Source organism: Leuciscus leuciscus (genome assembly GCF_965113295.1).
Source record: "Leuciscus leuciscus genome assembly, chromosome: 1".
NCBI classification, from domain to species: Eukaryota; Metazoa; Chordata; class Actinopteri; order Cypriniformes; family Leuciscidae; genus Leuciscus; species Leuciscus leuciscus.
Genome location: NC_138725.1, coordinates 34,414,899 through 34,440,640, shown reverse-complemented (window position 1 = coordinate 34,440,640; position 25,742 = coordinate 34,414,899). Strand labels below are relative to the sequence as shown.

At 37.4% G+C, this 25,742-nt stretch overlaps 1 protein-coding gene and 2 long non-coding RNA genes across 3 annotated transcripts in view; 2 read left to right on the top strand and 1 right to left on the bottom strand.

Annotated features, from left to right (window-relative positions):
- LOC309477335 (sterile alpha motif domain-containing protein 9-like) overlaps positions 1 to 25,742 on the top strand; it is a 112,260-nt gene that overhangs the window by 7,966 nt on the left and 78,552 nt on the right. The window contains 1 exon segment of the mRNA XM_082140551.1: positions 10,750 to 10,821. The gene's annotated coding sequence lies outside the window, so the exon portion shown is untranslated.
- LOC309478271 lies at positions 10,951 to 12,643 on the bottom strand. Its single transcript, XR_014198919.1, has 2 exons — positions 12,358 to 12,643; positions 10,951 to 11,101 (listed from the first exon to the last, which is right to left on the bottom strand). It is a non-coding gene; the product is annotated as an uncharacterized lncRNA (long non-coding RNA).
- The window catches only part of LOC309478300, a 175,395-nt gene continuing 160,889 nt past the window's right edge, over positions 11,237 to 25,742 (top strand). Inside the window, exons 1-2 of the long non-coding RNA XR_014198928.1 lie at positions 11,237 to 11,427; positions 17,498 to 17,533. This is a non-coding gene — a long non-coding RNA (uncharacterized lncRNA). The remainder of the gene's footprint in view (positions 11,428 to 17,497; positions 17,534 to 25,742) is intronic.

The window sequence follows — 25,742 nt, the reverse complement described above, 5'->3', positions numbered from 1 at the left end:
AACACTATTATTCCAAACATACTGAATCAGAAGAGAGCTTGTGAGTTTTTCAACATCTACCATCCTCCAGGCTGGGGTGGCACTACGTTAGCCATGCATGTCTTATGGACACTGAAGGATAAATTTCGTTGTGTCGTGCTGAAGGAAACAACACATGATTATTCTACCATAGCCGAACAGGTTGTGCAGCTACTAACATATGAGGCAAAAGAGAAACTTACACGACTTCCCGTTTTGCTCATGATCAACGAATTCCAAATGATTTGCAATGTACTATCACTCCAACAAAAAATTGAGAAGGAATGTTGGAACCAGAATTTAGTTTCAAAATCTCCACAAGTCATTATAGTCAGCTGCATGAGAGTTGAATCCTGTGAACAGTATGAAGGAACTGGCAATGCAGTTTTCATTCCAAGCTATTTATCTGAGAAGGAACAGGAACTATTTGGGGAAAAGATGAAGGAGTTTAAGAAGACCAACACAAACACAGAAACATTTTATGTGTCCATGATGCTGAAAAACTTTTCACCTGCCTATATTCAGGGTATTGTGAAAAATACCCTGAAGGAATTCAACTTCCAAGACAAACATTCTCAACTTTTTGCTGTTCTTGTCCTCCTGCATGTCTACTGCAAGAATGCATTGCTTTCTGTCTCTACATGTGAAGAGTTCCTTGGTCTGCAAACAAAAGCTGAATCCTATAAGGTTGAAGATGCATTTGGGAAGTTTTCCTCTCTTTTGAAAAGATGCACAGTTGATTCCAAAGTGACCTTTGAAGGCATGATGGTGATTAACTCAAGTATAGCTGAACACTGTTTGAAAGAGCTTTCAGCTTCTCATGGAGTGACAAAGGCAGATATTACTAACCTTCTGCTCACAACAGACTCATTTTATGAGAACGCTCTGGGGAAACAAAAAATAATGCAGGATGTCCACAGCATGTTGGTGAGAAAGCAGTTCTCAGCCAAGGATGAAGACTTATTTTGTTCACGTCTAATCCAGGATATAATGAAAGAGACTCCAGGGATGGAAGAGACTGTTCTCCTCAATGCAGCAAAGTGCCTCAGAGAGGATGCAGTAATATTCCAGCTCATCGCCTGGTACTACATTAAAAAACAGGACTTTAAAGAGGCCAAGTACTGGGCAAAGGAAGCCAAAGATCACTCAAGGGAGGACTCCTACATATGTGATACAGCATCACAGGTACTTCTGTCTGAGCTCAAGCATGCTGTTCACAGAGACAGAGATGATCCCATCAAGCCAGATAGTCTTGATAGGTATCTTACATTGGCTGAGTCTGCAGCAGAAGCTTGCAAAGAAACACAACAAACTGCAGACAAAGAGGCCATGGCTCGACTGCAAAGACAAAATGATTATAATACTTTCAACACTGCTGGCCATCTCGGTGAACTTCAAACTGCAGCTACTGTCATACAAATACTGCAAAAAAGACCATTTATCTCAGGTTTTACTTACAATAATTGCCTTACTCAAGTCTTCTTGGGAAAAATTACCTTTGAGGATTTGTCGAGAAAGAATTGTAAACTTAAGCAATATTGTGATGTATTGCAAAAGCACAAGTGCTTTCTTCTTCAACTAAAAGACACAATGAAGCAGCATGTTGATTTTTTCAAAAAACAATATGTCAACTTGATTCCTTTTTTCGCTGAGGAAGACAAACAAAAAGAACTGACCATTTGCAAGGTTTCCAGGTACTTTCAACTGTATACTGAGCTCTTTTGGGAAGGGAAAACACAATGGATAGAGCTATTCATCAATGACCACTTAAGCAACACGGTTAAAATTGAGCAGACACGCGAATATCTGGAGAGGAACAAGGGTGATTCCTATACTGGCCTACTGGAGTATTTGTATGAGGAAGACTCTGCATCAACTCTTGAAGAGATCATCCGGCAGTATGATTTCATTCTGAAGAACTCACAAGAGGCAATGGACATTGTCAACTTGATCTATGCAAATGTAATTCTTGCTAACATCAACCCTGCATCTCGGTACATCACACCCTACCAAGACCTTTGTGAATACTTAGTGAAAGCAATCACTCACGCCGGTGAGATTCTGCCATTGCACTACATCACAGTTTTGTTGTTATGGCAAAAGGATAACAGTGAATTACCTACATTTGTGTCACAAATGAAGACGTCATACTCAAAAGAGCTGAAACTTTTATCTAATGGAAAGAGAGCAGCTGTCCATTTTTACCTTGGGAAGGACAAAGGTTATGGTGGCCTGATTTCCCAGAGGGATATTAACAGCTGGTTAGGATCAGGGCAGAACATCTCAACTCAGTGGAATAGTGAAAGAATATGGAAACAAGTGAGATACAGTAAGAAGCTTCGCAGAGTTTCTGGTGAAATTCGCAACAATTTGATCTGGGTTGAAGATGTGAATGTTATGGTTGATCCAATGTTCAAAAGCCAGTTACATAAAGAATATGGCACAAGAGTCACATTCTTCATCGGATTCTCAATGAATGGACCAGTTGCACTTGACATAGACTTCACATAGACGGTTCACAGTCCAGATCTAATGGATCTGATCAACATGAATGAGAAAACTCACCAAAGCCCTACAGTTGTTCCTAGACATTATTTACAGTAGCTTGCTTTATTATTTTACACACAACATTCTTCGATCATCTTTTAATAATTAATCTAGCATGTGTTTGGAATTTATTTGTTTTGAATATGAATTTCAGAAAAGCAATAGTATTGTGTTATGTGAGAGGTTACTGAGAGTCTGGCCAATGCCAATAATGCAACGACTTCCAGAGAAAACACCTGTGTTGTACTTCATTAATATTGTGTGTATTCCTATGATTTATTAAAATTTTTATCTTGATATATATACATATTTTACTCATTTATATTCTTTATATTTCATTTACTTTATTTGGATGGCTTGTTTTATAACGTTATGTTCAATTAAGAATTATATTTAGCCTCATTCTGACTTTGTGCAAGTTAGTATTCTCGGTAAATGCTGGAATGAACTAAGTTAAGAAATTGTCTCCATTCAAGGTCTTTAATCCCTCAGGTTTCTTAAGAAGCAGTAAATGTCCTTTCCTTTGGCTTGTCATAACACCTGTTTAATGTTTCTAATCAGGCTAAGGCTATTTAATAAATGCACTCCTGCACTCCTCCTGTATCTAGTCATGTCAAGTCCGGTAAATGTTTTTATTGCTTTTCAGAATTATTTCAAAGCATATTTACAGAAATTTGTTCCTTACAACCAGTTTTGGGTAAGTAAAACAAAACGTAATCTACTAGATCCAGGCTAAAACAAATGTAGGGGAGCGCGGGGCACAACGTAACACGGGGCTAGTTGTAACACACTTGTTTTAAATACTTCCACACATGCTAGGATGACGAAACTAGTTGCCATATCAACACTATATACAGAAAAAATTGTGCCAAAATTATTTTTTTGGGGAAGATATCCATAGACATTTATTAAACCACAGCAAAAGTAAATTTCTTACTTACGTTAATTTTTCATCTCTATTTTTTGTGTTTATTTAAAATTAGACAAATCTGATATTATTTTAATCTCCAATATGTTATTTAACAGTTGAGATAGTTATTTAATGCTTCGCTAACTAGCAGAAGACACTAGCCGGGTTTAAATCCCAGTTGTGGAGGCGGGTCATGTTGTAACACTGTGTTACAATGTGCCCCTATTAGAAATATGCTATTATATTCTATACTTTTATTAATTTTATTGAGAAAACGTGAGAAAAAGGTGAATAAAGACTGAGAGTCAATGTTCAGAAATTACTAATTATTTATTTGTTTTGAACTATGTTGTATAGCTGTGTTTTCATGTGTTCGTAGTCAAACTCAAAAATGAGTTTATATTTAATTATTAAAAATTGCCATTATTTTATATGAAAAAGTTTTTTTATTGTATTTTATTTAGAAAATATTTTAGTTTGTCTTGTATATTTTTTTTATTATCAGATAACATTTTAAGCTGTCATATGTCATGTTACAATGTGCCCCACACATGTTACAATGTACCCCACCTATGGGGCATGTTGTCACATTTCACTTCCATTCTTTCGGGGTATATCCAGAAAAAAGTATATACTGTATTTATAAAACAATACCACATAATTGTACTAGACATGTGGGAAATTAATGTGGGAAAAAATAAATAAGTAGATTTACACAAACTGAGAAAGTCAAAAAGCGTTACTTTGTGCCCCGCTCTCCCCTAGTTAAAATTCGTTAGAATGGTCCACTTTGTGTTTCTTAATTTATTGTCACCTGAAAGTCATTTGTTTATATTACCATACTATTTATTAAAATACTGTATACAGGGTTTGAAATTAACTTTTTCACTCACCGGCCAATATGGCTAAACAATTTTTTAACGGCCATTCAGAACTTCTAATAGTGCTATATATATATTTATTCATTTATTATAAAATTTGGATTTCATACAATATTATTCAATATTGTTCAATCATCATTATTCAATCATCTTATTCAAACTAAATCCCGTCATCCAGCCATCTGCTCCCTTCCTCTTTCATCCTCATAATTTTCAACAAAATTGTATTTTAGGTGGATAGATCAATACAACACAAATATATAGGCCTACACTTGTTGAGTCGAAGAAGAGCCACTCGGACCCAGTTTGCCACTTGGTATCAAAACTTCGAATTTTCTTTTCTTGGTTTCCTTCGTTGCTTGGCGGGTCTTTCCTTTTTTCTTTGCTGTTAGTTAACCAAGACAAGTATCGCCACATTATCATGTTTTTTTAATCTTCCTATTGCTTCAATGCAAATTAACAAGCGCGGAGTTCATTTGTTGCGTAGTGACGTGTGTGTTCAAGTAAAGGCGGGCATACACTGTGCGATATTCGTCTGATTTTGAGCCGAATTCTGACTCGTGCGACTCTTTTTAGGATCTCTGGATACGGCGCAATCCGGCACGGGGGTTTATCGCACATATTTCACACGTATAGTGTGAGAAGTCAAGTCGCACCTATATGTTTCGGACTGTATAGTGTGAGGAGAGTCTCCACATGAAAGACCCGCGACTGCAGATCAACGTACTTCTGCATTTCACTCCGATAGTATTTTATCTTTGACAAGATGATTGACAGGTCAGTTTGCGTGACAGGGTGCGACAAAAAGCAACCGTTAAAGACGCAATTGTATGACGTGTTGGTTTGTCCCAAAGCTTGTCTACTCTTCTGCTACACACTCAAAAATATCTACTTTTTCTTCACAAAAAGAGTACATACTTTTAGGGTGTAGTATAAGTAGGCGAACTGAGACGCAGCACTAGTCATTTGTCAGTTGTGTCTTGCTTCTCCGTGTTCACAAGTTTCAGTCCTTTCAATATAAAAGACTTCTCTACCCACTGACTCACTTATAAAGAGTCTTTGCCGCCATCTAATGCTGAAATAATGAACTTCTGTTGCTGCTCACTGTCAGGGATTATTCTTTCCAGCGGAAGAAGTGTTTTGTGATTTTACATCATGAAAGTTGCATTGATAGGCCTACATATTTTTTGGCTTTAATATTTGTATTGTGTGGTAACCGGTTTATAAAAGCAAAAAGGTACTCGAGACTAGTGCTCTATTGTGAATAAGTCACGGCTGAAGTGGTTGCAGGCACTTATTCACGATACAGCACTGTCGCTCGTACCTTATTGCTTACATAAAAACGCTCCCTTATAATCACTAAGCTGTCACTCATCTTAATCCATCGCGATCTCACAAAAGTTCTGCTAACCGATTAAGCTGACTGTACAATGAATATCTTATTTAGCCTACATAATGTCTACACTTTTTTGTTACTATAACGAGAGGATTTGAGTGTGCAGATCTCAACATTGGACAAAGACTCTGGCTTTTTGAGTGGTGAGGGGATTCTAACTTAAATACGTCTGATTGGCCATTGCGTTCAAGAAATCATCAGATATATTTGTGATCGGATACATTGCTCAACGCTGCAAAAATACATTGTAAATAGAAAAAACATTTATATTAGTTACGATGCTCTCAAGAGCACAATCACCAAATCTGTTTATTGGTTTATGATGAGAGTATTCGCGAGAGTGCGGAATTCAGTCAGAATTTAGTTCAGCTCGCGCACTGAACAAAACTCTGTTGTTTCAGCGATTACTAATTTTCATGCCTCTGAACTGATTGGCAATTATAACAGATTTTGTGTGATTGGTTATAGTGCACAACGCTGTAAAACCGTGTAAAACACGTAAAAAGTATGATGCAACATAAGAAGATCTAAATTTAATGCCGCAAGCACGCAATCGACACTTCATTTAATTTTCACTTTATTACTAGATTTAGTTTAAATGTGCAGGTGCATTTTTGTCCTAATCCCCAGTTAATTTTTCACCCGTGGCCTTCGTGTGAAATCACAAAGGTGCTTCCTCTTTAAGCATGAATGCGTACTAGTAGGGAAATTTAACTCTGAGTTAAATGTGTTTTGTACTTGTCACAGCCATGATTGGCAAACATCCCCTCAGCATGGCAGCGTGGGTATTTCATTCCCCAAAGTGTCTCAGGACGCAGTGAGAGTTCCCATTCAAAAGGGAATGTCTCGAGTTACGTCTGTAACCCTTGTTCCCTGAGAAGAGGGAATGAAACACTGCGTCTCGTCGTCATGCCTCCGGGTTGCCTGCACAGTCCCTTCAGACGAATAAGTGGAAGATATGTTCTCTAGGTGTCCTTTTATACTTCCTGGTCGCACTAGTAGTGACGTCATGGCTGTCGCCGGCCAATACGATTGCCGTGATTATACAGTACTTCAGTCATCAGTCACGCTGAGGCGTTCCCCAAAGTGTCTCAGGACGCAGTGTCTTGTTCCCTGTTCTCAGAGAACAAGGGTTACAGTCATAACCCGAGATGTTTTGAATGTAATGGAATTTTTTTTCACAATATGACTTCTTTTCACTAACTTTCAGCTCTGTTGTCATGTCTGGGCATAAATCCCCAATGCAAGAAAAGAAACTGCTGCCTTGGCAAAAACCAGTGCCATTATACAACCAATATTCCACACATAACAATATGACGGTAACATAACGTTAAAGGTGGTATCAGTGATTTCAGGCCCAAAAATATATTTATCACATTCATCTAATCTTTCCTAGCAATCCGCTAGCTGCCCGCCCCATAAGCATGCTGTCTAAAAACTGCGTCTCTGTAGGCAGCCTAGGCTCTGAGATCTGCACACAAAAACAAATGGTTTAGCCAAACACTCAAAACCAAAACAAATAGTGTTCCAACCAATCACCGACAGGGGGAGGGTGTTGTGAGGTTTTGAGCCAGCTTTTTCTTCAGCTCTGACTTCGCGTGCAGCCGTGCACAAGCACAAAACCTCACAGCACCCTCCCCCTATCGGTGATTGGTTGGAACACTATTTGTTTTGGTTTTGAGTGTTTGGCTAAACCATTTGTTTTTGTGTGCAGATCTCAGAGCCTACACAGCAAAATCCCCAGTGTTAAATTAACACTCTTCAGTGTACATATGTGTCCACACTACAGGGTGTTAAAATTAACACTGAAGCAGTGTTGAAGTTAATGAGATTATTAAGTTAACACTGAAGCAGTGTTGAAGTTAATGCGATAATTAAGTGATTAATTAAGTGATGATTGGCCATTAGTGGTGACACCTGATGTTAATAAGCAGAATCATTGACGGAAAGAGAAAAAACAATAACAGAAAAAAGACAAACACAAGAACTACAACTGACTTCGAGTCATTACACATTGTTGCACTTATTATTACCAGTTTGACTTTATTTCTGTCATACATCGACAAAAGTTCTTGAGATTTAACAGAAGTTTAGACGGTAATGTTTTATGGAATTTTTCTTTTCAAGTTACCATTTTGGTGGTCAGTGTTTGCTTTAGTTGGGCTCTTGACCCTTTTCATTTTTTAATATTAGTTTTTCTCTGGTTGCTACAACTCTGTGTTTATAAAGCACATTTGTTACTGCAAGAGAAAGCATAACCTGCTCACAATATGTTTTGGTGATAATGATGTCATCATCATGTAGTGTCCTGGTTCACTGATGTCATTCAGAGTCTACATTTTTTACTATATGCTTGATGTCTTGTTTTAGTATTGGTGATTGTAGCTCTGAGATTCTACAGTTTGAGATCCAACAGCAATATGAAAAATGTTGAAAATACTTTGAGCAAAGAAGTTATTGTGTTTAAACACACCGACATCAAGAATCAGCATATGAATCTCAACAATGGTGACAAAAAACAAACTAGTGATAAACAGATCAACTCTGAACATCACAAAACAAGCTACTAAAGTCAGAACAAAACAATAGCAAAATAAAAGCCAACAGAAAAAACAATGAAAATTACAGGACAATTCAGTTGCATAATTTATTCATGCTGCAATGCATGATGTCAGCCATTGATGCGTTCTGATTGGTGGCTCCTATCATGCACTGCAACATTAAGCATTTGTTTGATTGTCACCATTGTTGAGATTCATATGTAGATTCTTGATGTCTGTGTGTGATTTTAAAACCTTCAGATTTCTAAAACATTGCTGGAAGTAACTACTGTAGTGAAAAATTAATAAAACATTTAGATAATCAGTTTATAATGACAGGTGCCATCAGTAAATCAGGCTGCTAGTAATTTCATCATCAAAACATAACCAGGTCTGCATTTCCAATAATATCTCAAGCCTAACTTGATCACAGACCAACTGCAACAAATGGTCTATACGATCAAATTAGACTGGCGATGCTTTCGGGAAACACGGCCCAAATCATAGTTTGTCTTGCCACAACACATATGCTCTATAAGCACAGAGTTGGAGCAGCCAGAGAGATACTAAAGTTAAATAGTAAAGGGTCAAGAGCCCAACTAAAGCAACTACTGGTCACCATAATGGTGACATAAAACGAAACATTCCATAAAACATTACCATCTAAACTTCTGTTAAATCTAAATGAGACCGTGTGTAGATGTATGACAGAAATAAAGTCAAACTGGTCAAATAATAAGTGCAATAATGGTTCAAAGTCAGTAGTTCTTGTGTTTCTCTTTTTTCTGTTATTGTTTTTTCTCTTTCCTTCAGTGAGTCTGCTTGTTATCATCAGGTGTCACCACTAATGGCCAATCATCACTTAATTAATCACTTAATTATCTCATTAACTTCAACACTGCTTCAGTGTTAATTTTAACACCCTGTAGTGTGGACACATATGTACACTGAGGAGTGTTAATTTAACACTGGGGATTTTGCTGTGTAGGCTGCCTACAGAGACGCGTTTTTTTGACGGCATGCTTATGGGGCGGGCAGCTAGCGGATCGTTAGGAAAGATTAGATGAATGTGATAAAAATATTTTTGGGCCTGACATCACTGATACCACCTTTAAGGGCGTTTTTCCACTGGGTTCGTTTGCTGCGGTCCGAACCCGAGTGCGCTCGTTCCCGGCGCCCCCCGCAGCGTTGGTCTGGTTTCACACTCAATTAGTTGTATCGAACCCAGGTGCGTTTGCAGTGATCTTACGTCATCGCAAACGCACACGGAAAATGCATGGATAATACAACTCGACTGAGCATAGCTGAATTTGTCTGTTTTTTTGGTGCTATTATGCACAACATAGTGAGAGACATCACCTCTTCAGTGTCCCACAACGTTCCCCTGCCACTCATGGTTGTCGTGTGTGAGGAAACAATGATATCGACAGTGATACGCATGCGCGGGATACTATACTTCCTGAACAAGCGCGCACCCGAGTCCGTGTTGCTTGCACATTAACGCGAACCGCGCCACGGTTCGGGAGCAACCGAGCTCAGACCACCTCCTCCAGGTAGTCTCGGGTTCGGTACTCTAGTGCGCACCCGGGTCCGATGACAGCGTTCACATTAGCGATTTTTCATGCGAACCGTGCCCCGGTCCGCACTAAACTGCCAGTGTGAAAGCGCCCTAAGTCAACTCTAAAAGGAAATGTCAAACATAACAAAAAATTCAAAGCAGATATTTCAGACACAAAATTGCAGAAACATTTCTCTTAGTTCACCATTTATGGCAGTTAAAATAACAACATTGGTGTCAGGGAACAACTCAGGATCCAGTCGCAAATGCAGAAAAGTCCATTGATTTATAAACAGAGAATAATCAAGCAAGATAGTCAGAATCGTGAGTAGAAGATGGTGAATGGCAGGCCTTGGCAGCAAGGAAACAAATGGCACAGAGAAGTGAAAAACAAAACTGGACGGGGAAAAACAGCAGGCATGAACACCAAACGATCTGAAAAAAGACAAGAGCAAACACACCACATATAAAGGCAGTCCTGACGAGCTTCAGGTACACAGAGCTGATTAGCTCATTGGCTAAGAAGCGTTACCTAGCAACAGGTGACAGAAAACACAACAAGACAAGCAAGATGAACAATACAGACCTGCGCACCATGACAATTGGTAAAGTTTGTCAAGATAAAAAAAAAAAATGTGACCCACACCCAGTAGTGTGGGTGCTAAAAAATGTGTGATAATGGAAAACATCTGGCAACTTTCTGAAAAGAATTCTCTTTTTCTGAGAAGAATTCTCTTTTTCACACCCACCCCTCCCATAAAAAGGAGTAGAAGGAGGAAACAAAGATCACACTTCAATCTTCCAACAAGGACAATTCACATGGGGTAAATATAACAGCTATTACTCTTTCAGCTTTCATTTATGGTTACTTTTATTCATTTAGTATTCATTTTCTAAAGCGGAGTACAACAAAGAGACCATTGATCAAAGATTACAAAGTGAATTACACACATTTTACAGCAGAGGAAAAGGTAAGAAAATGGCTGATTTAAAAAACTTTCTGAAGTACTGTAAATTAACCATTTGTTAGATAACATTGTATATTGATTCTACTACATTGTAAAGCAACATTACATGTACCATAAGTGTACAGTAATTAGCATATTTTAGTTGTTGATGCTTAGAAGTTTGTTTGCATTTGGCTTGACTATTATTTTAATCAGACTATAGAGTTAAACAATACCAGGAAGGCCTACGAAACTGGGGCTGAAACTCTTGAAAATAAAAGGTGTGTCAGTCCTAATTTTAGGACTCCTACACAGTAAATTCCACAGTGTTAAATCAACACTGCTCAGAGCAAATATGGTCCCACTCTACAGAGTGTTAAAGTAACACTAAAGCGGTGTTAAAGTTAATGAGATAATTAAGTGATTAATTTAGTGATGATTGAGCATTATTGAAGACACCTGATGTTAACAAGCAGAATCACTGAAGGAGAAAATCACAAATTGTAAGTTACCATTAAGGTGATGGGTGTTTGCTTTAGTTGGGCTCTTGACCCTTATATGTTTACTTTACATTTTACTGTTGTTTGTCTGCTGTTATTGATGTATAACAGTCAAATGAACAAAGTAAAAGTGTGATCTGATAGTGTTGGTTATGTTTTGACATAATCATGCTGTGATCTGAAAAATGAAACTTATTGAGATAGTTTGGTTTATCTTGTTACCAGCAGCTTTGTGATTTTAACAGCATATGATTATCAATACTTTAAATAATATTTCATAAACATTGTTCTGATCAAAACACTTTCAAATTAATTTATTTAGAAACACAGACATCAATAATCAGCCTGTGAATCTCAACAATGGTGACAATAATAAAGCATGTTGCAGTGGCTGCCACCAATCACAACTCATTAATGGCTCCCATCATGCATTGCGGTATGAATAAATTATGATCTGAATTGTCTATTTAATTTACTTTCCCTAATTGAATATTCTGCTCGTCACCATTGTTGAGATGCATAGACTGAATCTTGACGTCTGTGTGTGCCTAAAGGAAAGATTTTTTTGTTTTAAACAACTTTTAAGAAATCCTTTATATTATATCAAAAATTCTGGATATTTATGCAGATTCACAGTTATTTTGTAACCAACAACATAAATCGAAGTCAGAAATAAGGATCATAATGAGTTCAGTGATCAAGTTCAAATGATGAATTTCATAATATAACCAACACCATCAGATCACTTTTTTTTTCTTTGTTCATCTGGCAGTTATAACTCAGATACAACAGCCAAACTAACTCTAAAGTAAACATATAAGGGTCAAGAGCCCAACTAAAGCAAACACCCATCACCATAACGGTGGCTTACAATTTGTGCTTTTCTCCTTCAGTGATTCTGCTTGTTAACTGCAGGTGTCTTCAATAATGTTCAATCATCACTAAATTAATCACTTAATTATCTCATTAACTTTAACACCGCTTTAGTGTTACTTTAACACTCTGTAGAGTGGGACCATATTTGCTCTGAGCAGTGTTGATTTAACACTGTGGAATTTACTGTGTACATTTTTGCTCTAAGAGTAAAGCATTTTAACACTAAATCCAGCTCCTAAATCTGTAAAATGTTAGGAGTAGTCAAGATAACTCTTAAGTCACTAAAACCAAAACACAAACAATCCTAATGGCTGTTTCTGGCAATCCGCCTCAGCAATCCACCCAAAGACACTCTACACCATTGAGGCAATAGGCAATAGAGCTGAATCTTTTCTTCATAAATGCAATAAATATTTTGATTTATAGATTTTAATCTGCGATTACATAACGAAGTTTCCTTTATGTACAGGCAAAATCAGAGCCGCCTTAACCTAATGTTAGGCCCCCGGGCTGAGAGGTTTTGTAGGCCCCCCATCCCCTCGATTTATAGAGTCTCATTTTAAAAAAGTGTAAAAGCCTATCTAGGTCATCTACATCACAAAATGCATTAGTTTCTTTCGAGACCTACAACAGTGAGTTTTTTTAATATTGTTTTTAATTTTAATATTGTTATTAACATATCACTGAGCACATAAACACAAGACACTTTATTTAACAACCACACACAGCAACTAAATTTCGAGCGACAACCAATAGGAAAGAAGCCTTTCAGTTGAGCTCAGCTCCCGTCACCCTCGAGTGCAGTGCAGGCAAGACAGAAGAGTTCAAGGGCGATTTCACTGTTTATGATTTGACTGTAACTAACCACAAACATGGATATAATAAAATAATGCATGGAAAAGAAACTGTCGACAGTCTCAGTGAGTTTAATTCATACATTTATAGGTCGAGTGTTGTAGTTTTATTCTCTTGGTCGGCGTTACGTCACAAATCATGTGACCTGCATAGCAACAAGCCGCCGCCATGTTTGAAGGGTAAAACAAACCGAAGGCAAAGCCCGAGGCAAATCAAAAAGGTATCTATTCACAGAAGTTTTGCTGTGGATTATGTCAGTTATGGATACTAACGGACTACTTTGTATTAATGATGAATGATACCTGTGTATGCGAATGTATGTCGGTAATAAAACACTCATGTAAAGCGATTTGCAACGTTACATGTCTGTGAAAGGCGCTATATCAGGGGTCTTTTGACCAAAGAGCCATTTTTTCATTTTTGGATAATGCATTTTTCCAAAAGAGCCACAGTAAAAAAAAAAAAAAAAATTAAAAAAAAACGGTCCATAGACAACTAAAACCAAACAAATATTCAGCAAACAATAAATAAGTTGCAATATGGAATTAATTGTGCAGGGCTTTCACTGTGAGGTTGAGTTACCAAGTGATGAGCATAAATACTCTTTTGTGAGCGTGTGTGTGTGTGAGAGAGAGTGAATGCACACAGTACTTACATCTGCTGTGTTTACGTGAATACTCGACTTCCCAGCAAGAAATATTTTGTTCTAAAAACGTTCTGAGAACATTACCATGAAGTTCTAATGATGTTTTCAGCGGGTAGTTTTATTTTGGTTCCCAGAACGTTCTCCTAAAACGTACAAAGCAAAAACTCAAGTGATGTAAGTTAATGAGATAATTAAGTGATGAATTGAGTAATGATTGATCATTATTGAAGACACCTGATGTTAACAAGCAGAATCACTGAAGGAGAAAATCACTATTTTTAAGTCACCATTATGGTGATCAGTGTTTGTTTTAGTTGGGCTCTTGACCCTTACATTTTTAACGTACGATTTTTTGGGGCTGTTGTAAGGACACACTTACACGTAATTAGTGTTGCTTTCGTCAACGAAAATTATGATGAAATATTGTCGTCAACGAACCGTTATCACCTGACGAAAACGAGACGAGACGAGACGTAAATGCTGGTCATGTGACGATGACTAAAATACATGTATAATGCAATATCGTTGACGAATAAAAACGAGACTAAATGTGGTTTACAAAATAAAAACTATGCTAAAATGTCTCTTAATTTTCGTTGACCAAAACGAGACGAGACGAAATGTTATAACGTCACGACGAATGAGGGAGTTGTGCGTGAACCCATAGCTTTGTCGGCTTTAAATTCTGGTTTGCGATCTGGTCACCCGATTATCAGCGAATTTAACAATATTACTCCATTAGTTATTTTATTAAAATGTCTCATTGATATATTTGACACATTCATAATCATTACTTTTGCCGATTCTTTGTGACAGCTGTATGTTATTGGCAGCGTCACCCGCGGTTACATGAACGCGTCACCGCATCAGCACCAGAACATGGAGATTTTATTTTAGAGAATAATCGCACCACCTATTCGATATTCTATAATTAAATAAACTAATCGAATATCCAAAATTCATGACTCATCCCTGCATGGAATCTCTTGTTTCTTTTCCCAAATCTTCACTCACGTCTCACCCATTTTCTAAAGGGATTATAAACATTTCTTCATTGGTTCGCTTTTAATTAGGCCTATTATATTCGTATTCTTTACTGTGGTAAAGTAGAAAAACGCTGTAGGACAGATAGCCTACATTTGTACTTGCATGTCAAATTCTTTTTAACACAGTTTGTGCTTGTTATATTAGACATAGGGCGCGTCAAGTTTAGTTGTAAAACGCGTTTCACACGCGCGGGTGATTTTTAGTTTCACTTTCTCTGGTAGCGCAATCTCAAACATATAGCCTAAATATTTCGCCCTTGTGGAGGATAAAATTCGCTCTTCAGACCAATTTACATCAAGTAGAAAACACGAAGATATCATAAAGAGATCGATGGTCTCTTTCCTGCTCGTGTCCGACATCCCTCTCAGAGCGCAGAGTATAGGCTATAGGCTATCACGCGTCTTTGTGTGGAAATATAAAACGAGTTATTTTTTTAAATTTTTTTTTTAAATAACACCCCAACCACCGCCGGTAGTTGGTCCATTACTGCGGTGGTAAAAAAAAAAACTGCCACCGTCACAGCCCTAAATATACTAAATATAATAAGAAAACCTTGTTTGAAATTCTATATTGACTGGGTTAAATAGAATTGCATTACTAAAAAGAGACTAAAATACAATTTTCATTGACTAAAACTAGACTAAAATGTCATCAGTTTTCGTCGACTAAAACTAGACTAAAATGTCATCAGTTTTCGTTGACTAAAACTAGACTAAAATGTCATCAGTTTTCGTCGACTAAAACTTGACTAGACTAAAAAGAGTATGAACGTGACTAAAACTAATAAAAACTAAAACGACAGCTTGACACAAAGACTAGACTAAAACTAAATTGAAAACAGGCTGCCAAAAACAACACTACACGTAATAACTGCCAGATGAACAAAGAGAAAAAGTGATCAGATGTTGTTGGTTATGTTTTGATATAATCATCATTTGACCTGAATCACAAAATGCATTTAGAGTCTAATCTCTGACTTAGATTTATATTGTTGATTACAGCATCCCTGTGATTCTAAAAAATGAGATCCAGAATTTTCAATATAATCCAAAGTATTTCTTAAAAATTATTTTGATTAAAAAATAAAATATTTGTTTAGGCACAAACAGACATCAAGATTGAGTGTATGAATCTCAAGACAAACTAAATATTTAATTAGGAAAAGGAAATTACTAAGACAATTCAGATCATAATTTATTCATAACGCAATGCATGATGGGAGCCATGAATGAGTTTTGATTGGTGGCACCCAGAATGCACTGCAACATGCTTTATTATTGTCACCATTGTTGAGATTCACAGGCTGAATCTTGATGTCTGTGTGTCTAAATACAACATTTTTTCAAAATCTTTTGAACAGAACTTTTAAGAAATATTTTTTATTCTATAGAAAATGCTACAAATCGTATGCTATAAAATCACTGGGCTGCTGTAATCAACAAGGCAAACATAACTCTCTAAACTTTAGTCCTCTGTAAGTTGCTTTAAATAAAAGCATCTGCTTAATGACTAAATGTAAATGAGTTTAACGATTCAGGTCAATTGATGATTATGTCAAATCATAACCAACACCACCTGATCACCTTTTCTCTTTGTTCATCTGACTGATATAACTCGGTTACAACAGCCAAACAAAATCTAAAGTTAATAGTTTAAGGGTCAAGAGCCCAACTAAAGCAAACGCGAATCACCATAATGGTGACTTAAAATTAGATTTTCTCCTTCAGTGATTCTGCTTGTTAACATCAGGTGTCTTCAATAATACTTAATCATCACACAATTAATAACTTAATTATCTCATTAATTTTAACACTCTTCAGTGTTCATTTAACACTCATATTTTAACACTTTAACCCTTTGAGTGTGGATCAAATAAACTCCCAGGAGAGTTAATTTAACACTGGAGTTTTTGCTGTGTAGGATAACATTCTCTAAAAACATCCTCAAAATATTACAGTTAAAACGTGTTAAAACGTGTACAGTTAAAATTTTACATTTAACCTTATAGAAACATTATTTGAAATGAGAAAACATCCTTAAAACATTCTTTGAACATTACATTCAAATGTTTTCTTTAAAACATTAACCAAACTTGTAGGGAATGTTAGCCAACGTTCTGAGAACGTTCCCTGCTAGCTGGGTTGGCATTTTGAAATATTTCTGTGTTTATTTGGCCGTTTAGGCGCGCAACCGAAGACAAAGGCTACTATGCTTGTCCGTGTTGCGCTCGGAGTGCGTGCACAGCATCCTGTCAGAAGAATTCAGTTCTCTTTCGCGACTTATCGCGCTTTTAATATTTATTTTCAATATAAAGCACATCCTGTTCTTTTCTTTGTCATTAATTCATGTTTTGTTATTAATAACTTTAAACAGAATCGTCAACTGAAATCTGCGCGGATTATTACGACACATTTATAGGACATTATAAAGGGTCTCTGAGGCAAAAGTGAAAGTACACAGTAAATTCCACAGTGTTAAATCAACACTGCTCAGAGCAAATATGGTCCCACTCTACAGAGTGTTAAAGTAACACTAAAGCGGTGTTAAAGTTAATGAGATAATTAAGTGATTAATTGAGTGATGATTGAGCATTATTGAAGACACCTGATGTTAACAAGCAGAATCACTGAAGGAGAAAATCATAAATTGTAAGTTACCATTATGGTGATGGGTGTTTGCTTTAGTTGGGCTCTTGACCCTTATATGTTTACTTTAAATTTGACTGTTGTTTGTCTGCTGTTATTGATGTATAACAGTCAAATGAACAAAGTAAAAGTGTGATCTGATAGTGTTGGTTATGTTTTATCAGATAGTTTGGTTTATCTTGTTACCAGCAGCTTTGTGATTTTAACAGCATATTATTTTCAATACTTTACTTATAATCCAAAATATTTTATAAACATTGTTCTGATCAAAACACTTTCAAATTAATTTATTTAGAAACACAGACATCAATAATCAGCCTGTGAATCTCAACAATGGTGACAATAATAAAGCATGTTGCAGTGGCTGCCACCAATCACAACTCATTAATGGCTCCCATCATGCATTGCGGTATGAATAAATTATGATCTGAATTGTCTATTTAATTTACTTTCCCTAATTGAATATTCTGCTCGTCACCATTGTTGAGATGCATAGACTGAATCTTGAAGTCTGTGTGTGCCTAAAGGAAAGATTTTTTTGTTTTAAACAACTTTTAAGAAATCCTTTATATTATATAAAAAATTCTGGATATTTATGCAGATTCACAGATATTTTGTAACCAACAACATAAATCAAAGTCAGAAATAAGGATCATAATGAGTTCAGTGATCAAGTTCAAATGATGAATTTCATAATATAACCAACACCATCAGATCACTTTTTTTTTTCTTTGTTCATCTGGCAGTTATAACTCAGATACAACAGCCAAACTAACTCTAAAGTAAACATATAAGGGTCAAGAGCCCAACTAAAGCAAACACCCATCACCATAACGGTGGCTTACAATTTGTGATTTTCTCCTTCAGTGATTCTGCTTGTTAACTGCAGGTGTCTTCAATAATGTTCAATCATCACTAAATTAATCACTTAATTATCTCATTAACTTTAACACCGCTTTAGTGTTACTTTAACACTCTGTAGAGTGGGACCATATTTGCTCTGAGCAGTGTTGATTTAACACTGTGGAATTTACTGTGTACAGGGTAAGTACAATAAAAACACATGTACACACACACAATCTGACATCACTCTGAAAACTTTATTTAAAAAAAAAAAACTTATTTCAAAACGGATTTACAGCACTTTCGCTTGCTTGGTTTCCTCCTCCTCTTGTTCCTCTTCTTTTTCTTTCTTTCCACTGATGAATCTTAAGAAGGAATCCCATGACATGTCTCTTGCTATTCTGTAGGCTATTATGTGTTAAAAGAAAATAGCCTACAGTAGGCTACAGAAATGTCCTCACCATTTATTCATCTTTTACCCTGATGTCATCCGAGATGTATACAAATTTCCTTCTTCAGATTAACACAAACAAAAGTTTTTAGAAAAATAAATAATCTCTGTAAATGCATATAATGCAAGCTCATGTGTTCCTAAAAGTTGACAACAGCACATACAACAATAACTACAGTAATCCATACGACCCCAATGGATGAATCAATGTCTTCTGAAGTGAAACGATAAACGTTTTTAAGAAAAATACCAAATATAAAAAAAATTTAAACTGTAGACTATCGCTTCCGACCAACTGTCACCTGCGTGTTCATGAGAGGGTTGAGTACGTTTACGCTTGAAAATTTAAAGCTTGACGTAAGCGCACCGAAAAACCGAATGTTGAATTATATATATTTTTTAAATGTTTTTATTATTGCTCACAACAAAATACAAACAATAACAGATAATACTAATGAAAAACAAACCATGCAGAAGAACAGAGACACCAGTTCTCGCGCGAGTTTCACATCAAACTCCCGCGAGGATGCAATGGACGCTTAAAGCTTCACCAAACGCGAAGCCATTCAAGCCAACCCTATGAAGCCGACTCTCATGCACTCGCTGGTGACAGTTGGTCGGTAGCGAAAAGATGAGTAAATTATGAGAACATTTCTGGGTGTACTGTATTTTCTTTTAATACATAATACAGAATAGAAAAATACTCCTTCTTATGATTAGGCAAATCAGTGGAACGATAGAAAAAGAAGAGGAGGACCAAGAGGAGGAGGAAGCCACACAGCAAAAACTCCAGTGTTAAATGAACTCTCCTGGGAGTTTATATGGCTCCAGACTCAAGAGTGTTAAAGTGTTAAAATATGAGTGTTAAATTAACACTCAAGAGTGTTAAAGTTAATGAGCTAATTAAGTGATTCATTGAGTGATGATTGACCATTATTGAAGACACCTGATGTTAACAAGCAGAATCACCAAAGGAGAAAATCAAAAAAAAAAATGACACCGTTATGGTGATCAGTGTTCGATTTAGTTGGTCTCTTGACCCTTTAATCATTAACTTTAGATTTTGTTTGGCAGTTGTATCTGAGTTATAACTGCCAGATGAACAAAGAGAAAAAGTGATCAGGTTATGTTTTGACATAATCATAAATTGACCTGAATCACAAATCTCATTTCAAGAGTTATGACTACCTTGTACAGCAGCCCTGTGATTCTATATCAAACAATTTTCAGCATTATCAATATAAACCAAAATATTCCACAAAAGTTGTTCTGATCAAAAGACTTTGAAAATTAATTTATTATGACACACTGCCATCAATAATCAGCCTGTGAATCTCAACAATGGTGAATCTCAATCTGGGTGCCACCAATCAAAACTAATTTATGGCTCCCATCATGCATTGCGGTATGAATAAATTATGATCTGAAGTGTTTAAGTAATTTCCTTTTCCTAATTGAATATTCTGTTTGTCACCATTGTTGAGATTCATACACTGATTCTTGATGTCTGTGTGTGCCTAAAAGAAAGATTTTTTATCTTCATCAGAACAACTTTTAAAACATCCATTGGATTATTTAGAAAATTTTGGAGTTTGTGCTGTAGAATCACAGTGATGCTGTAATTAACTATATACATTTAAGCCAGAGATTAGACTCTAAATGAGTTTAGCGATTCAGGTCAATTGATGATTATGTCAAAACATAACCAACACCACCTGATCAACTTTTCTCTTTGTTCATCTGGTAGTTATAACTCAGATACAACAACCAAATACAAATTAAAGTTAAACATGTAAGGGTCACAAGCCCAACTAAAGCAAACACTGATCTCCATAATGGTGACTTAAAATTGTGCTTTTTCTCCTTCAGTGATTCTGCTTGTTAACATCAGGTGTATTCAATAATGCTCAATCATCACTCAATGAATCACTTAATTATCTCATTAACTTTAACACTCTTGAGTGTTAATTTAACACTCGTATTTTAACACTTTAACACTCTTGAGTCCGGAGCCATATAAACTCCCAGGAGAGTTCATTTAACACTGGAGTTTTTGCTGTGCATGCAAGAGAAACAAAACAGGACAAAACATGCTACTTTCTATCAGGACTTTAGTATTTGAAATGAAAAGTTGATTTAAAAAAAAAAAAAAGAATAAGAAGTGTAATATGTTGTAAATCTGTTTTGAAATAAGTTGTTTTTCAAATAAAGGTTTTCCAAGTGATATCAGATTGTGTGTGTAGGCCTACATGTGTTTTTATTGTACTTACCATGAAACAAGAGGGTAAGAAGCACCACTTTAATTTACAGCCCGCAATGTCATACTTACCCTGTAACTACATGAAACAAGAGGGTAAGAAGCACCACTTTAATTTACAGCCCGCAATGTCATACTTACCCTGTAATTACATGGAATACTTAGTCTAAATAATTTGCCTAAATAATTTGTTATTTTCCTGGTTGTTACCCCTTTATTCCCAAAACTTTACATATTATTCCCCTATACTTACACGTACGTACTTTATAGGTACACTGTAATTCCCAAAAGTTACACTGTAATTTCGTTTTAATTACACAGTATTTTCCTGGTTGTTACACCTTTATTCCCAAGACTTTACATATTGTTCCCCTATACTTACACGTAAGTACTTTATAGGTACACTGTAATTACCGAACGTTACACTGTACTTTCAATTTAATTACATAGTACTTTCCGGGCTGTAATCTAAAGCGTTACCGAAAAAAGTAATCGGATTACAGTAACACGTTACTTCTAACACGTTACTACCCATCAGTGCTTGTGACACTCGAGAACAGCAATGAACATGCACTTTTGCCGGTACAACTTTAATATTATTATTATCATAAACTTTTCATTAACTTAAGTAGGCTGTACTAGGCTTTGTGTTGTGTGAACTAACACCTCTTCCAATCGCCTGGAGCCATTTCTCTCTCCTTTCTGGCTCAGTTGCCTCGCTGGGAATCAAATAAAAGGAGAGGTCACTCCTTTTTACACTGTTGTTGGTGCAACCAACAACACAACAGTTTTTCGGCATGATTTGCCTAAGGATTTGCGCTTGTTTGTCTTCCGCTTCGTGTTGCTTAATGGCGGGCGCTTGTTTGTTTTACCCTTAGCCGCGTTGCTATGCGCGCGCAGTGCATTATGGGAGTACAAGTCCCGGATGTCCGACCTTGAGAATGATGCAAGTTTAGCACTGCTGCAGTTCATTTTACAGTTTCCTCTGCATTATGTTGACTATTAGGGACAAGAAAATTGATTATTTGTCAAATTCGGATGACGTTTTAATAATTTATGACAGTATGAGTGAGTTTAATTTGTAGATTGATCGATCGTTAATCTAGTAAATGATTTAATCACTGAACACTGCTGTGTGGTAATATAAAAACACTCTCCCAACAGCATACTGTTTCTTTTGAGCCTAATTCCTAGTCAAATTAAAATTATATAGTTGTTTTGTATAGATGTGGCCAGACGAGCAGTCTTCACACCGGACGCGAGTAGCGCGTCAGGCGCGAGTGATTTCAATGTTAAGTCAATGCAAAGACGCGTTAAGGCTGATTTATACTTCTGCATCGGACCTACGCCGGAGCCTCTGCGCTGTAGCAAACGCGTTGGTTTTCATTTATACTTCTGCGTCGTTGTCTGCGTTGACGCGCAATTACACTTGCAGAGGGAGCATGTGAAACCCGAGGGAGCGGTCCCAGCAGACCAATCACAGCGCTTGCATCCGCGTAGAGTTGACGCGTTGTTACATTTTTGGAGAGGTGCACGTCAGGGTACGCCGAAGGGTACGCGCGCTACACACAGCCTACGACGTAGCTGCGGCATAAGTTCGACGCAGAAGTATAAATTGGGCTTTACGCGCTGTTACGACCCCCGATATAGTCTAGGAGTTCGGGGGTCCAACATTTAAAATTGACATTAAAGAGAAACATATATAACCCACATGTTGTGCAAAAAAAACAACATCCACCAATCCAGTATCTGTACAAAAAGCCAACACCTTTATTCTGTACAAAAAGGTTATAGGCAAAGGGTGAAATAGCCTAAGACAAACACAATAAAGAATATAAATATATACAGTGGATACAGAGTTTCTGTAAGATATTCAATAAATATTTACAGTGGATACAGAATTTCTGTAAGCTGATCAATACCACAAAAAAGAAAGAGGGGACGTGGACGGCGCCAAAGAAAATAAAGTAACAAAACCAAACGAAGTCTAACTTGTAGATAACCTCTAATCCTAACTAAGAAAAGAAAGAAAGAAAACAAAGATCTTCAGCGTCCAGGACGCCCTATCTAGTCTCCACTAACTACCCATAACCAAAAGTACATGGGGTGGCACTCGCCCCTAACCTAGTGTACTAGACAGCTCAAAAACCCTACGTGTTGCAGTGTATGTCACGTGACATTCTTACCTGTCCGCCTCTTTCAGGACTAGTAACACACAGTGGAACACTGTATACTCAAGTTACATAAAACAAAAAGAAACGAATACAAGAAGAATGGAATCATACACTAAAATCAAGCAACACAAAAAAACAAAAAGGGTTACAGAACAAGAGCAAGGTAATTTGTGCAAGATATCAACAGAAAGCCGTGCGTGGGAAAGAAACGTCTGGTGTTCTCTTTTATCCGAGGTGGTCTTTTCCCATTGGCGACAGAGATGATTGATGACGTCAGCGCTGATGATGATTGACAGATTACCGGACCAATCACGGGTACCTAAGAAGTGAAAGTAGACAAGAAAAGCGGGGAAAGAAACAAAAACAAAACACACGCAACACAGGGACGTAACACCCCTACCCATAAGAACAAACATATGATAATTATAGTTTGTTACAATCCAGAAGAGAGAAAAAAATATAAGTCTAACCCAAGTCAGGAAACTAACCACACCTAGAAAGGGCATCAGCCACTACATTTTCTGCTCCTTTCTTGTGACGGATTTCCAAATTATACTTTTGCACGATCAGAGACCAGCGCATGAGCCGCTGATTCTGATTGTACATACGAGAGAGAAAAACTAACGGATTGTGATCCATATAAACAGTGACAGGGAGAGAACTGGAGCCTACGTAAACCTCGAAGTATTGTAGTGCCAACAGTAACGCCAGAGCCTCCTTCTCAATGGTCGAATAGTTACACTGGTGTTTATTACATTTTCGAGAAAAATAACACACAGGATGTTCGATGCTATTTTTGTCCTCTTGAAGGAGTACCGCACCAGCACCTATGGCACTTGCATCGACCTCCAGTTTAAAAGGCAAGGCAAAGTCTGGAGCTGCTAGGACGGGAGCACTACACAACAAAGCCTTTACACTTTCAAATGCATGCTGACACTCAACTGACCAAACAAATTGTTTGGATGGACTCAGTAAACTCGTGAGGGGGTGGACCACACTGGAAAAATTTAGACAGAAACTGCGGTAATATCCCAAAAATCCAAAACATGCCCAAAAATCGGCGCAACTCGCGTCTTGTTGTGGGAATGGGAAATTCGGCTATAGCAGAAACCTTAGCTGCTACAGGTCGAACTTGACCCTGTCCAACCTCCTTGCCAAGATAGGTAACCGTTGCTTGGGCAAATTCGCATTTGGCTAGATTAAGTGTTAATGTAGCTTTGGCCAACCGTTCAAACACAGTTTGTAACAAAGATATGTGTTCTGACCATTCTGAAGAGTACACTACTAAATCATCCAAATATGCGTTACAATTTGGCACACCCGCCAACACCAGATTAACCAACCTTTGAAAGGTAGCGGGTGCGTTACGCAACCCGAACGCCATAACCTTGTATTGCATAAGGTGATCGGGTGTTACAAATGCAGAAATATGCGATGCACGAGGAGTTAACGGCACCTGCCAGTATCCCTTTAATAAATCCAATTTAGTAACGAAACGTGCAGAACCAAGGTTATCAATGCAATCCTCCATACGAGGAAGAGGAAAGCAATCTGGCATAGTAACAGCGTTGACTTTACGATAATCCGTGCAGAAACGGAATGTTCCGTCTGGTTTAGGAACAAGCACACACGGCGAACTCCACGGACTATAACTAGGAGTGGCTAAACCATTTTCTACTAAATATTCGACTTCTTCTTTCATAATAGCCCGCTTGTATGCATTAACACGGTAGGCATGTTGTTTGATAGGAGGAGAATTGTTAACATTAATATCATGTTGTAACACCGAAGTTTTAGTAGGGGTGTCATTGAAAAGAGTGGGAAATTTATTAATCAACTGCATAATGTCCTGTCTTTGAGATTCAGGTAGATGAGTTAGATAGGAAGACAATTCCTTCAACAATTCTGAGTTACTCAGTCTAGTACATTGCTGCGGTGCATTGCGCAGCACGAGACCATCTTCATCAGCACCAGCCTTTCCGACTGAAGATGAAACCTCGCCAACTACTGCAACAGACGAGACAACAGGCACGGATGTTTCCTCAGCAGTTTTTTTCTGTGGACCCTCCCTACAATGATATGCTTTCAACATATTGATATGGCAGACCCATGACTTGCGTTTCCTATCAGGAGTGCAAACCACATAGTCTGTCTCACTCAATTTCTTCTGCAATACATAGGGACCCAAAAAACGGGCAGACAAAGCTGATCCTAAAGTTGGCAGTAATACGAGCACTTCGTCACCGGCATTAAAAGAACGAGGGACGGCTTTGGCGTCATATTGACGTTTCATGACTTTTTGGGCGGCTGTAAGTGACTCCCTTGCCTGTGCCCAAGCATTATGCAAACGCTCTCTAAAACGACTAACGTAATTCAGCACATTAGTCTTAGGACTTGCATCAATTTCCAATATGTTTTCTTTTAGGAGCTTAAGTGGCCCCCTAACATTGTGCCTGAAAACGAGCTCAGCGGGACTGAACCCGAGCGACTCCTGAACAGTTTTGCGCACCGCAAACAACATCAACGGGACGCCTTCATCCCAATCTTTACCAGTGTCTTCGCAGTACTTCCCTAACATAGACTTAAAGGGTTAGTTCACCCAAAAATGAAAATTCTGTCAGTAATTACTCACCCTCATGTTGTTCCAATCA